This window comes from Melospiza melodia, chromosome 17, assembly GCF_035770615.1.
Source record: "Melospiza melodia melodia isolate bMelMel2 chromosome 17, bMelMel2.pri, whole genome shotgun sequence".
NCBI classification, from domain to species: Eukaryota; Metazoa; Chordata; class Aves; order Passeriformes; family Passerellidae; genus Melospiza; species Melospiza melodia.
Genome location: NC_086210.1, coordinates 6761739 through 6772917, shown reverse-complemented (window position 1 = coordinate 6772917; position 11179 = coordinate 6761739). Strand labels below are relative to the sequence as shown.

The 11179-nt window shown below is 53.7% G+C and overlaps 2 pseudogenes; both read left to right on the top strand.

Annotated features, from left to right (window-relative positions):
* Positions 1 to 723: 723 nt before the first annotated feature.
* On the top strand, positions 724 to 876 carry LOC134426063 (5.8S ribosomal RNA; annotated as a pseudogene).
* Positions 877 to 1770: 894 nt separating this feature from the next.
* LOC134426182 (28S ribosomal RNA) lies at positions 1771 to 9201 on the top strand (annotated as a pseudogene).
* Positions 9202 to 11179: the final 1978 nt, after the last annotated feature.

The window sequence follows — 11179 nt, the reverse complement described above, 5'->3', positions numbered from 1 at the left end:
TTTTCATGACATGGGTAAAGGTGAATGAGTAGATGGTGCTGTTGGAGCTGTGCTCACTGGGGCAGCAGCAGCTCTGGGGTGATTGACTACGCAGCTGCAATCAGCCCACGTTGCTCTCAGGGCCAGGTCTGAATGAACTTGGTGATGCTGATCAGAGGTGCACAGCTCTGTGTCCATGGGATAACCCCAGGGTTGTGGACTCCAGTTCTGTGGAGTTGCCGCTGCTTTGCATGAAAACTTCAAGGCAGAACTTGTCCTGTTGTATTTTTTTGCCATTCAAAGCATCGTCTGCTATTTCTGGGTATTAATTGCGTCATTAGACAATAACTCACAAGAAGGGAAGATTCCACATGTATTTCCATTTTGCTTTCTTGCTGCTGCAGGTGAAACTGATTAACCTAGGAGATATTGATGCTCCCTTCACCTATAGACCTTCAACTGCCAACGTGGGCTTCTGCTTCAAGTTTGCACCTGAGGATGGCATCATTGCACCAGGTGGGACCCAGACTGCTCAGATCTCCTTCAGTGCCACCATAGTGTGGAGGTTTGAGGAAGAATTCCAGTTCAGTGTGGCTGGATCTCCTATGTCTGCACTCCTGACTATCAAGTAAGGACGGTCAAAGCCAGGCACACGCCCGCACATCCTCAGCACAAGAGAAAGGGGCGCCCCATGTGAGCGGTCCCAGCCCCTCCACGGGTGCAGGATTGGTGCCAAAGCCAGACAACCCTTAGTGGTGGATCACTCGGCTCGTACGTTAATGAAGAATGCAGCTATCTGCAAGAATTAATGTGAATTGCAGGACACATTGGTCATCCACAATTTGAACACACTTGTGGCCCCATGTTCCTCCCAGGGCTACGCCCGTCTGAGCGTTCCTTGACGATCAGTCGCCATCCAGCGGCCACCACGGTGGTGCGGCTGGGGTTGCCTCACAGGCCAGTTGACTGTGGTCAGCGGCGGTGGTGGTGGTGGCTCACTGGTGCCCGGAGGGAAGGCGGTCAGGGGTTTGGCAAGGGATGCGTTTCCCTCGGCAGCCTCAGTTTTTTCCCTGTGACCCAGCAGGAGTCATAATCGTCATGGCCGTCATCGGCACTGTTGCCGCGCAGAGCTTTCATCCCCCTATATGCAGACTCAGGGACTGCTCCGTAGTTCCCCACTCCTGGAGTGAGCCACTGGGGCAGAGTTTGTCCTTGCAGGGCCCGTACCGCGGTACGGTGGTGGTGGCAGCTGAGGAGAGTAAGAGACAGTGTTGAAAGCACCGCCATGGGCCAAGAGAAGGGAGAGGGCAAGAGGGAGATGAGGCGCAGGCCTCACCCCCAGCCTCCCCCCGGCGCGGGCGGCTGTCTGCAGGTGGGTACTGCAGGGGTACTGTGCCACTGCGCGTGCACATGAGGCGAGAGCGCTGGGGACAGATGTTCCGACCCCCTCCTCCCTTCACCTGCCCTCCTCCTCTTCTGTTGTGGTCTCAGGGCGCAAATAGCACCATGGCTTTTCTCTCTCTCTCCACCAAGGCCATCACGTGCCGCCACTCGTCTGGTCCCCCATCAGGGCTGTCTCTGCCACACTCCCTTTTCGGTTCTCATCTCCGGGATGGGGCACTCTGTCTCCGCTTCTCTCCCTCTGGCTTTGTTTTCCCCTGGCGCGTGGGCGCCAGTGGGGGAGGAAGGTGAGGGTAGTAGGTGGGAGAAGCTGGCTGGCTGTTGGCCTGTTGGCATTCTGCTTCTTTAGGAGCTGTATGGGCCAGGAGGTGTGGCCAAGCTTTGGCCTTGCGACCTCAGATCAGACGTGGCAACCCGCTGAATTTAAGCATATTAGTCAGCCAAGGAAAAGAAACTAACGAGGATTCCCTCAGTAATGGTGAATGAAGCGGAAAAGCCCAGCGCCGAATCCCTGCCCCGCAGTGGGGTGCGGGACATGTGGCGTACAGAAGCCCCAATCCCTGGCGGCGCTCTCGGGGGACCCAAGTCCTTGTGATCGAGGCCGCAGTCTGCGGATGGTGTGAGGCCAGTAGCGGCCCCCGTCACGCCAGGCCCAGGGCTTCTCGGAGTTGGGTTGCATCGGAGTGCAGCCCAAAGCGGGTGGTAAACTCCATCTAAGGCTAAATACTGACATGAGACCAATAGCCAACAAGTACCGTAAGGGAAAGTTGAAAAGAATTTTGAAGAGAGAGTTCAAGACGGCGTGAAACCGTTAAGAGGTAAACGGGTGGGGCCCATGCAGTCCGCCCAGAGGATTCAACCCGGCGAGTTGCGGTCGGCATGGGTTCAGCGGAACCTCACCTCTGCCTCCCTTCTGTCCCCTGGGCGAACCCCGTCTGCAGGGGCGGGCTGGGGGATGCAGGCTGGTGCGGGCACTGCTGCCCAGCCGGCAGCTGGCCCTGGCCGGGCACATTTCCTCTGCAATGGTGCGCCACGTCCGGCTCCAGGTTGGCTGGGAAGGCCTCCGACGGGCAGGTGTTCCAGTGCCGCACGAGCAGCAGCAGGTGTTACAGCCCTCGGGCATCAGGTCTCGCCAAATCCCGGGGCCGAGGGAAAGGACTGCTGCCGCGCCCTCCTCCCCCCACATCGGCGGTGCTGTGGTGGGGGGCATCGTTTCCCTGCCTCTCACAAGGGTGGGGGGGGGCGGCATCATCACAGCGCGGCGTTTCGCGCAGGGGTGTGGGGGCTGGGCCTGCCAGTCCCTGGCACCACTGTCAACCGGGACAGACTGTCCTCATTGTGCCCTGACCGCGCAGCGCCGCTGGGCCAGGCTCACGGGCCGCGCTGGGGCGCCCGGAGTCCGCAGCAATGTCGGCTACCCAGCCAACCCGTCTTGAAACACGGACCAAGGAGTCTAGCACGTGTGCGAGTCAGGGGCCGTTGTCGAAAGCCCGCGGCGCAATGAAGGTGAGGGCCGGCGCGCGCCGGCTGAGGTGAGATCCCGGGTGCGTGTCGCGCCTGGCAGCCCCGGGTGTACCACCGGCCCATCTTGCCTGCCGCCCCCTCGTGGGGCCGGGGAGGTGGAGCGTGAGCGTCCGTGCTAGGACCCGAAAGATGGTGAACTATGCCTGGGCAGGGCAAAGCCAGAGGAAACTCTGGTTGAGGTCTGTAGCAGTCCTGACATGCAAATCGGTCGTCCGACCCGGGTCTAGGGGCGAAAGACTAATCAAGCCATCTAGTAGCTGGTTCCCTCCGAAGTTTTCCTCAGGATAGCTGGCACTTGGCAATGGGCAGTTTACCCAGTAAAGTGAATGATTAGAGGTCTTGGGGCCAAAACGATCTCAACCTATTCTCAAACTTTCAATGGGTAAGGGGGCCGGCTCACTGGCGTGGAGCCACACCATGGAATGCGAGTGCTCAGTGGGCCACTTTTGGTAAGCAGAACTGGCGCTGCGGGATGAACCGAACGCCAGGTTAAGGCGCCCGATGCTGACAGTCATCAGAGCCCAAAAATGGTGTTGGTTGATCTAGACAGCAGGACGGTGGCCATGGAAGTCGGAATCCGCTAAGGAGTGTGTAACAACTCACCTGCTGAATCAACTGGCCCTGAAAATGGATGGCACTGGAGCGTCGGGCCCATACTCGGCCGTCGCCGGCAGTACGATGCCCGCAGGGGCTAGGCTGCGACGAGTAGGAGAGCCACTGCGGTGCGCCTCGAAGCCAGGGGCGTGGGCCCAGGTGGAGCTGCTGCAGGTGCAGATCTTGGTGGTAGTAGCAAATATTCAAACGAGAGCTTTGAAGGCCGAAGTGGAGCAGGGTTCCATGTGAACAGCAGTTGAACATGGGTCAGTCGGTCCTAAGCGATAGGCGAGCGCCGTTCCGAAAGGGCAGGTGATGGCCTCCGTTGCCCTCAGCCGATCGAAAGGGAGTCGGGTTCAGATCCCTGAATCCGGAGTGGCGGAGACGGTCGCCGTGAGGCACCCAGTGCGGTGATGCAACCGATCCCAGAGAAGCTGGTGGGAGCCTCAGGGAGAGTTTTCTTTTCTTTGTGAAGGGCTGGGTGCCTTGGAATGGATTCATCCCGAGCGAGGGGCCCTCACCTTGGAAAGCATTGCGGTTCCAGAAGCATCCGGTGAGCTCTCGCTGGCCCGTGAAAATCCGGGGGAGAGGGTGTAAGTCTCGCGCCGGGCCGTACCCATATCCGCAGCAGGTCTCCAAGGTGAACAGCCTCTGGCATGTTGGAACAATGTAGGTAAGGGAAGTTGGCAAGCTGGATCCATAACTTGGGGATAAGGATTGGCTCTAAGGGCTGGGTCGGTCGGGCTGGGTCGCGAAGCGGGGCTGGGCGCGTGCCGCAGCTGGACGAGGTGCTGCTCGCGGGTGAGTGCGCTCCGCGTGGCCTGCCCGGGCACCGGGGTGTGCACGCGCGCAGTGGCGACTCTGGACACATGCCGGGCCCTTCCTGTGGATCGCCCCGGCTGTGGCGGGCGCCGCCTGCTCCCCCCCTCCGCCCACCCTCCGCCTTGCCACAGCCGGCGCCCCAGCGGCGGCCATCATTGTTGCGCACCGCTCTCCCAGCGGTTCCCGCCGGTGGGGTTCCCGCGGTGTGCGGCCAGTGCACGCGCAGCCGCAGCCAGCGTAGGCTGAGCGGTTCGTGCGGGGGAGGGTCCCCGGGGGAGGGTCTCCGGGCCAGCGCCCCGCCTCAGTCAGTGCCTAGCAGCCGGCTTAGAACTGGTGCGGACCAGGGGAATCCGACTGCTTAATTAAAACAAAGCATTGTGAAGGCCTGAGGCGGGTGTTGACGCAATGTAATTTCTGCCCAATGCTCTGAATGTCAAAGTGAAGAAATTCAATGAAGCACAGGTAAACAGCAGGAGTAACTATATTTACTAACTGGGCATAGTCGCGGAAGTCACACCTCCTCGTGGTCCTGCCGGATACCCTCGTGGTAACTGAGTCGACTTCTGCCCCAGTGTGAGAGAGGGCGCATATCAGCCCTCCCTGTCGTTGGACTCACCACCCAATGATAGTTTCACGAATTGCTGAAACAAAAAGGTTGGCACAGTTAGTTCACTGTTGCACAGAGCCTTGTCCATGGGCTGTTGTTGACACAGTTGGTAGTTTGAGAGAGGGTCAGCTACTATATGCTTCTACTCTCACTTGGACTTGTCACTTTATTGCTTACCAGACTGACAAAATGGCTTTGCGTTATATCTTGACTACCACTCAGACTGACCCATTAGATCTAAGGGTCATTGATGTCAAATTACCATCTATGCCCTGTGTGCCCAGGGAAGAGGGATTCGATCTTGTAAGTTTGGAGTTTTTTAACTCCAGAATTGTTAAAGAAGATGGTGTACATCATGTGGATGTTTGGTAGGGTTTGGGGCAACTCCCTGAGCCCTATGAGATCTCCCCTATGGGGATGGCCCAGGATGAGGCTGAGAGTGCGGTGGGAGGTACCGAAGAGCCCAAAACACCTGAGGCTGAGAGCGCGATGGGAGGTAGTGAAGAGCCCAAAATACCCAAGGCTCCTCACGGGTCTGAAGGTGGTGGTGCAACGCCAAGAACACCTGTCGTGTCCATGCCTGACAAACAACCATCTTGTCCTTGTTGTGAGACCTGGTTTACTAGGATGTTGGGGCTGATTGACCATCTCAAAAGGGCGCACGGGCAGAGAAAGATCATTTTCAGGTGTTCAAAATGTGGTAAACAAAATATAAAATACCACAGTATCTCCAATCACATCCTGCGCTGCAAGGGGGTGGTATGTATGGCTCCCACTGGGGAATGGGTCTGTGACGTGTGCCAACGTGGGTTCGCTACTAAGACTGGCCTGGGTCTGCACAAGAGAATAAGACATCCTCTTGTGCGAAATGTGGAGCGGATTGTTGCTTCTCATCCCAAAGAGTCATCGGCCTGAGGGGCCCACAAATGGGTATGGACTAAGGAGGAAGAGGCTCTTCTGGTACAATTGGTGGACAAGTTTTTCCCTCCATATAAGGAGGCGGATAACGCCACATTTGAGGCCTTAATTACTGGAAAAGAGATTGATAAGAACATGAGAGAGATGTGCAAAACCTCTGCTCCCGGGCCAGATGGGATCACTTTGGGTCAGATTATTGCAAAAGGCCCAAAGTTTTCCCAGTTGACTGAGATGTTCAACCTCTGGCTTATCACTGGTACTGTTCCAGATGCGCTGCAGGACTGCAAGACAGTCTTGATACACAAGTCTTTGGATGCAGAGAAGCTTGGTGATATCAATAACTGGAGGCCTATCACTATTGGTTCAGTGGTGATTAGGCTGTTTTCCAGGATTGCTACTGCGAGGCTGTCCAAAGCATGTCCCATCAACCCCCGGCAACGGGGTTTTAGTTGCGCATCAAGTTGTGCTGAAAACCTCAAGTTGTTATGGCTTGTGGTGGAACAGCTAAGTGAGAGCATAAACATCTGGGGGTTGTGTTCGTGGACATTGCTAAGGCATTTGACACCGTCTGTCATCAGCATTTGAGGGTCTGGTCCAGAGAGGGGTGGATCCACACATGATAGAGTTGGTGAGGGAAATGTATCGGGATGTTAAGATGTGCATTTCCATGGGAAGAGAAAGGACAGACCCCATATACATTTGCTCAGGTGTCAAGCAAGGCGACCCCATGTCACCTTTGCTGCTCAGTTTTAGTGATGGACCCCCTTCTATATAAACTCGAGAATGAAGGTGAGGTTTTCCATCATGGGGGCTGGAAATTTACAGCCATGGCATTTGCTGATGACTTGGTGCTGCTGAGTGACTCTTGGGAAGGCATGTGTCATAACATCAAAATTTTGGAGGCCTTTTGCAATCTAACTGGCCTCAGTACACAGGGGGGAAAATGTCATGGCTTTTACATCAAGCTTACAAGGGACTCATATACTATCAATGATTGTCCCACGTGGGTGATTAATGGATCCCCCTTAACATGATCGACCCAGGGAGCTCAGAAAGGTACGTCAGCACATGGGTTGACCCCTGGACTGGCTTTCCAGATCCTAGACTATCAGAGAAGCTCATGGATTGGCTTCATCAGATTGGTCGTTCGCCCTTAAAACCTCTTCAGAAAGTCGATATACTCAGGACCTATACCATCCCGAGACTGATATATCTGGCTGACCATACCGAAGTTAAGGTGGGCCTACTTGAATCCCTTGATCAATTAATTCATAACACGGTTAAGGAATGGCTTCATCTTCCCCCAAGTACATGTGATGTGATCTTGTATTCGAGTTTTAAAGATGGCGGTTTAGACCTCATCAAGTTGGCGTTGCTCATTCCAAGTATTCAGGTGCGAAGACTCCATAGATTAGCCCAGTCTTCGGATGAGACTCTTGTGAACTATCTCAAGGAAGTACATCTGGAACGGTTATTTGGAAAATTGTGGTTGAAAGCGGGGGGGACACAAGAGTCCATCCCATCGATTTGGGAGCCTTTACCATTGGTAGAGTTGGGGGGCGACGATGGAGCCTGGCTGGAATGGGAAGCACCCATCCCTAAGATTCGTTACCCAACACCTTGTAACTGGAGGAAACGAGAATTTCATAAATGGACCCATCTGGTTGCCCAGGGCCATGGGATTGAGCATTTCGAGAATGATGAGATCAGTAATGCCTGGATAGGGCAGTTTAAGGGCATACCTCACTGTAAACTAATCACGGCCCCACAACTCAGAGCGAATGTCTACCCAACAAGAGAATTCCTGGCTAGGGGTAAACAAGAGAATGTTGCTCAATCATGTGGACATTGTAGAGCTAGATTTGAGACCACAGCCCACATTGTCAGAAACTGTGCCATCACTCAAGATGCCAGGATTAAGAGATACAATGCCATCTGTGAAACCCTTAGCGAGGAGGCTAAGAGGGAGTGTTGGACAGTTTTTGAGGAGCCACACCTAAGGGATTATGTAAATTAAGTATTTAAACTGGATTTAATCTTTGTCAAAGGTTCTAAGGCAGTTGTGGTCAATGTGACTGTGAGGTCTGAGCACTCTGATGTCTCATTGACTGAGGCCGCCTTGGAGAAGGCCAAAAAATATCAGCGCCTTCATACAGAAATTCAGCAACTGACCAATGCTGATGACATTGAATATGTTGGCTTCCCCATGGGAGCCCGTACCAAATGGTTTGGCAATAATAATGAGTTACTGACCGCCCTTGGTCTCTCTAAAACGAGGCTAGAGAGAACTGCATGGGCCCTAGCATCTACCTCCGTTGACATTGTAAATATATTCATTAGCAAAGCTAGATCAATTGTATCTGTGTAAATCCTGGTAAATAAACTAGGCCTCTCCCCTCGACAGGTTCGCTGCACAGTGGAATCGGTATTTGTTTGGGAGGGGTTCATCCGTCATAACCGCGTCTAGCCCATTTTGGGCTATAAATTCCAATATGGTCATTCAGGTGGACGGGCCACCTTACTTAACCCGGAAAAGGAACATATACAATTTGTATGTGTTTATTAAATAGCCAAATGCCTCGTCATCTAATTAGTGACGTGCATGAATGGATGAACAAGATTCCCACTGTCCCTACCTACTATCCAGCGAAACCACAGCCAAGGGAACGGGTTTGGCGGAATCAGCGGGGAAAGAAGACCCTGTTGAGTTTGACTCTAGTCTAGCGCTGTGAAGAGACATGAGAGGTGTAGAATAAGTGGGAAGCCGGGCACGCGCTCGGCGGTGCGGGGCGACCCGCCCGCCGGCGTCCCGGCCATCAGTGAAATACCACTACTCTGATTGTTTTTTCACTTACCTGGTGAGGCGGCGGGGGGCGAACCCCGAGGGGGGCTCTCGCTTCTGGCGCCAAGCGGCTGGCGCGCGCCGGCCACGACCTGCTCCGGGGACAGCGGCAGGTGGGGAGTTTGACTGGGGCAGTACACCTGTCAAAGCGTAACACAGGTGTCCTAAGGCGAGCTCAGGGAGGACGGAAACCTCCCATGGAGCAGAAGGGCAAAAGCTCGCTTGATCTTGATTTTCAGTACGAATACAGACCATGAAAGCGGGGCGTCACGATCCTTCTGGCTTTTTTGGGTTTTAAGCAGGAGGTTTCAGAAAAGTTACCACAGGGATAACTGGCTTGTGGCGGCCAAGCGTTCATAGCGACATCGCTTTTTGATCCTTCGATGTTGGCTCTTCCTATCATTGTGAAGCAGAATTCACCAAGCGTTGGATTGTTCACCCACTAATAGGGAATCTGAGCTTTGTTTAGACCGTCATGAGACAGGTTAGTTTTACCCTACTGATGATGTACTGTTGCAATAATAATCCTGGGAACCCTTGGGATGGGATGGGATGTGTTATCCCTTAGAGAAGTGAGGCCAATGGAGATCTCTCCCATGAACACATTGCCTGCAGAACCCCTTCCAGAGCCCAGCTGAAGGCCTGGCCTTTGGGCGGGGATCAATTTGGTCAGAGGGGTGACCTCCTTTGACCAGGGACACATCCTACTCTAGCGGGGGATGTTGCTGAGCAGGGCTTTGAGGGTCAGGCTGAAATGAATGTGCCAAGGGACAGTGAAGGGGCCTGGGAGGTTCCTCTCCACTCCTGGTGTGTGGCAGAAGGGTCTCACCCTCTCGTGGGTGGCTGTGCTCTGGTGGGACTGAGGCACCTGTGTGGTGCCCGAGTGCTGTGGCAGCTGAGGCAGCTCCCTGGCCCAGGAGAGCCTCAGTGGGCCCGAGGGTCAGGAACTCCCCAGCACTGCATGGGGCTCCTGGGCCATCTGTGGGATGTGTTCTGCCCCAGAACCTGCTCAGTGCAGTCCTGGATTTCCTTGGGGAAAGGTCCTTAGGTCCTTGTTAAATGTCCTGGTTTTCTTTTTTATTTTATTTTCATATCTACTTCAAGTTCAGGATATGTGGTTCATGACTGTCTGGTTGGGAAAGTCCTAAACCTGATATTCGACACAGTCGTTAAGTGTGCTGGATCCTATTCCTCTTGTCTGTGGCCATCCTGGGAACCCTTCGGATGGATGGGATGGGATGTGTTATCCCTGAGAGAAGTGAGGGCAGTGGAGGTCTCTCCCCTGAGCACATTGCCTGCAGAACCCCTTCCAGAGCCCAGCAGAAGGCCTGGCCTTTGGGCTGGGATCAGTTTGGTCAGAAGGGTGACCTTCTTTGATAAGGGACACATCCTACTTTAGCAGGGGTCTTCCTCACATTTGGTAATGATTTCAAAGACAGAGCACATCCCTTCTGGGATTTCCTTTCCTTTCTTTGAGCACTAAAGGAGGAATCTCACCCTGGGTTTAGCTACAGGGACAAAAGGCAGAAGCCTTTCTGTGCAGGTGAGTGCCAGTCCTTGCCCACACTCCCTGGAAACGGAACCCTGCCAAGCAGGAAAGAGATCTAGAGGTGAGGGCCTGGTGCAGTCAGATTGAGCAGTCCCACCTGTCCATAAATTCCCATTTCCAAAGGCCTCCAGACAGTCCTTTGTTATGTTGCCCATCCCCATGCAGATGCCCAGGACCCTGGGATCCCAGGGTGCACAGATGTCCCTGCAGTGGGCTTTTCCCAGCACAGGCCAGGACAGCCTGGAGGAGAGGAAACAAAAAACCAACCTGTAGAAGACCCAAGAAGAGACCCTCAAAAAGAGACTTTAAAACAGAGGAGTTCATCATCCTCAGGCAGGATGGGTGGGCTGCCCTTCAAACAAGCAATGTCAGTTTCCCACTGACACCAATCCTTTTCTACAGGATGGACAAATAAGGAGTAAATAAAAACCCACGGAATGTGACATAGATGAAGACTTCCAGGAGCCCAGTTGCGAGGTGCGGATGTTCAGGGACATCACACCATGACCAATATGATCAAGTGAAGCCAAATTTATTATCCCTAAAAAGACCAGATTTATAATAAGTTTCTACTGCCCACGCTTCTCTAGCTAATACATGATTGGTTAATCCTAGCTGTTAACACATCTAAATTAAATGCTGATTGGATCATCTATTTTTTCGTGCATCTTGCTGTGGATGTCTGGCCCACCCATTGCTTTCTCTTTTTTCTCACTCTCCCAAGCTTGCTGACAAACTTGCTGAGTCCTGATGACTCTTCTTCTTGTATCTTTCTCAAGGATATACTGACCCCATTTCTGAATATGTCCATTATCCATTGTTTGTGAATGTGTTCATTGTCCATTAGTACAAGCAGGCTGGATTGTGCATCGGCCGAATATGGCCATTGTCTAGCAAGAACTCCTCAACCTACAAAAAATCCTCAACACCCCAGAGCCTGACC